General features: G+C 44.3%; 1 non-coding gene across 1 annotated transcript; it reads left to right on the forward strand.

Moving 5' to 3' along the window:
* Positions 1–203: 203 nt before the first annotated feature.
* Positions 204–276, forward strand: TRNAV-UAC (transfer RNA valine (anticodon UAC)). Its single transcript has one exon. It is a non-coding gene; the product is annotated as a tRNA-Val (tRNA).
* Positions 277–3,517: the final 3,241 nt, after the last annotated feature.

The raw sequence follows: 3,517 nt of genomic DNA on the forward strand, positions 1-3,517 counted from the left end.
GCCTGGGAAGTCAGTCCACTCGGGGGTGAAGAGCTAAAGAAATACATAGGGAGCAAGGGCCTTGGAATGAGGTCACTCAGAAGTCATTTTGCCTAAGATTTCCAGTTTCACAAGTCCATCAAATCCTTATGGCTGAAGCCAGTTTGATTTCTCTGCTTATGTTATAGGTGATGGAACACCTTAGAAAAAAAGAAAGAGGGATATCCCTGGTGGTCCAGTGGTTAAGACTCTGTACTTACGATACAGGGTATACAGGTTCGATCCCTGACTAGGGAACTAAGATCCCACAAGCCTCAGTCCATGGCCAAAAAATTTTAAAAAAAAAGATAAGAAGAAAGAGGAGGAGAAGGAGGAGGAAGAATTAGATATAAGACTTAGAAAAACTCTTGTAATTTGCAATACATCAGTACTCCAGCCCAGGTCCAGCTGACTTTGGAAGTCTGTCTGCCCACTCTCATCTCACACTGCCTTTCCATTGATGAGCAGAGACACACACACTCTCCATTGCCTGCCTCAGTAGGGTGTGCCCTGGACCTCCACACCAGATGGTAAATAGCTTTTGCTTGAGAGACAAAGGGCTGTACATAAGAGCAAGGGAAAGAGCAGTAATCCTGGAACTCAATCTTGAAAGAAAATGCCAAGGTCCTGTGGAGGCAGGAGAGGCAGAAACTGCTGGCTTCCCTTCTGTTCTCTGGCTTCCCTGGGTCATGTTTCACCACAGTGCAAATCCAAGCAGGAAGGGTAAAGAAACTGCTGTAACTCCTATTCTCAAGGCCTTAACAGAAACAAGTCAACAGAGAAAATAAAATGCTACCAGTGGAGTCAAACTGGTAGAGAAACTGACTGAGTACACTTAGGCAAAAGAGCAAGGAAAGTTACACCCTTAACTTCATTTGTTTTTATTTTCCTACCCTTTAAGGCAAGTGAAATAAGGCATATATTTACCCCCTATAAGTCATGGAAATTCAATATGAGCATGCCTTTTTATGCACTATGTACCTTTTCCTTGGAAAATGGCTTATTAACTTCCGAGATAACTTGATTGACACAGAACACTCTGATAATCCAAAAGAACACTCTAAGATGGAGTTAATGGGCTTCCCTCATAGCTCAGTGGTAAAGAATCTGCCTGCCAAATGCAGCAGATGTGAGTTCAATCCCTGGGTTGGGAAGATCCCTTGGAGAAGGAAATGGCAACCCACTCCAGTATCCTTGTCTGGAAAATTCCATGGACAGAGGAGCCTGGCAGGCTACAGTCCATGGGGTCGCAAAAGAGTTGGACATGACTTAGTGACTCAACAACAACAAGATGGAGTTAGCATAAGTACATGGAACAACAGACTGGTTCCAAATAGGAAAAGGAGTACATATATTGTCACCCTGCTTATTTAACTTATGTGCAGAGTACATCAGGAGAAATGCTGGGCTGGAAGAAGCACAAGCTGGAATCAAGATTGCCGGGAGAAATATCAATAACCTCAGATATGCAGATGACACCACCCTTATGGCAGAAAGTGAAGATGAGCTAAAAAGCCTCTTGATGACAGTGAAAGAGGAGAGTGAATAAGTTGGCTTAAAGCTTAACATTCAGAAAACTAAGAACATGGCATCTGGTCCCACCACTTCATGGGAAATAGATGGGGAGACAGTGGAAACAGTGTCAGACTTTATTTTTTTGGGCTCCAAAATCACTGCAGATGGTAATTGCAGCCATGAAATTAAAAGACGCTTACTCCTTGGAAGGAAAGTTGTGACCAACCTAGATAGCATATTAAAAAGCAGAGACATTACTTTGTCAACAAAGGTCCGTCTGGTCAAGGCTATGGTTTTTCCAGTTGTCATGTATGGATGTGAGAGTTGGATTGTGAGGAAAGCTGAGCACTGAAAAATTGATGCTTTTGAACTATGGTGTTGGAGAAGACTCTTGAGAGTCCCTTGGACTGCAAGGAGATCCAACCAGTCCATCCTAAAGGAGATCAGTCCTGGGTGTTCATTGTAAGGACTGAGGCTGAAGCTGAAACTCCAATACTTTGGCCACCTCATGTGAAGAGTTGACTCATTAGAAAAGACCCTGATGCTGGGAGGGATTGGGGGCAAGAGGAGAAGGGGATGACAGAGGATGAGATGGCTGGGTGGCATCACCAACTCAATGGGCATGAGTTTGAGTAAACTCCGGGAGCTGGTGATGGACAGGGAGGCCTGGCGTGCTGCAATTCATGGGGTCACAGATTCAGACACAACTGAATGACTGAACTGAACTGAACTGAAGCATAAGTAATACAGCTACCTGACACAGTAATAGGTGGAAGAGGTAAGAACATCTATTCTAGAATAGATTCTCTCCCTGCCCAGCTCTGAAGGGGACCTCCTACCCCCAGGGCAATGGAAGACAGATTCTGATTCTTCCAGGTCCTGATGGGGAGGTGGAGGCAAGGGAGGGCACTCCTGCCCCTCCCATGAGGGAGCTCCCATCACTTCCCAGGAACAGGAGGTTTGCATGCCACCACATGGCCCAGGATTCTCCATCAAAGTCTGTAACAACTGGTAAAGAAAGTCACATGAGAAATAGGATCAGACACCAGAATTCCCTCATCTGGAAATACCCAAAGCTGGTTATTCTCATCCATCATTTTTCCCCCTGGTCTTAGTTTCCCAAAAAGGGTATGACTGAACCCATGGGCTCAGCAGCGAAAGCCTACAGTCCTAACGACTGGGTCACCAGGGAATTCTCCCTCTTTGATCCTCCTAATATGCATTTGTGCTCAACAGTTATCTGATCTCACTGGGAAATTGTGATCCCAAACGTCAGGTGGGTGCGATGCTGCCTGGCAATCGTGCCATACATTCCCTATGCGATTCACTCTCTCACTCCTTTTCTCTCCTGAGGCCTCAAACATTTCCTGCCCTCTTCATTCTCATACAATGGCTTTGCCTCTTACTTCAGTGGGGAAACAGATGTAAACAGAAGAGAACTCCATATCTTCCCAAGATCAAATTTACCAACTTTTCACATATAGCAGGTGGGTCTTAGGAAGCACTACTATGAACAAAGCTATGGAAGTGATGGAATTGCAGCTGAGCTATTTCAAATCCTAAAAGATGATGCTGTGAAAGTGCTGCACTCAATATGCCAGCAAATTTGGAAAACTCAGCAGTGACCACAGGACTGGAAACAGTCAGTTTTCATTCCAATCCAAAGAAAGGCAATGCAAAGAATGTACAGATTACTGTACAATTGCACTCATTTCAAATGCCAGCAAGATTATGCTCAAAATCCTTCAAGCTAGGCCTTACATTAGCAGTATGTAAACTGAGAACATCCAGATGTTCAAGCGAGACTTAGGAAAGGCAGAGGAACCAGAGATCAAATTACCAACATACACTGGATCACAGAAAAAGCAATGGAATTCCCAAAAACACCTACTTCTGTTTCACTGACTACGCTAAAGCCTTTGTGTGAATCACAACAAACTGTGTAATATTCTTAATGAGATGGGAATACCAGACCACATTACCT

The sequence above is a fragment of the Odocoileus virginianus genome, chromosome 19 (assembly GCF_023699985.2).
Source record: "Odocoileus virginianus isolate 20LAN1187 ecotype Illinois chromosome 19, Ovbor_1.2, whole genome shotgun sequence".
Lineage (NCBI taxonomy): Eukaryota > Metazoa > Chordata > Mammalia > Artiodactyla > Cervidae > Odocoileus > Odocoileus virginianus.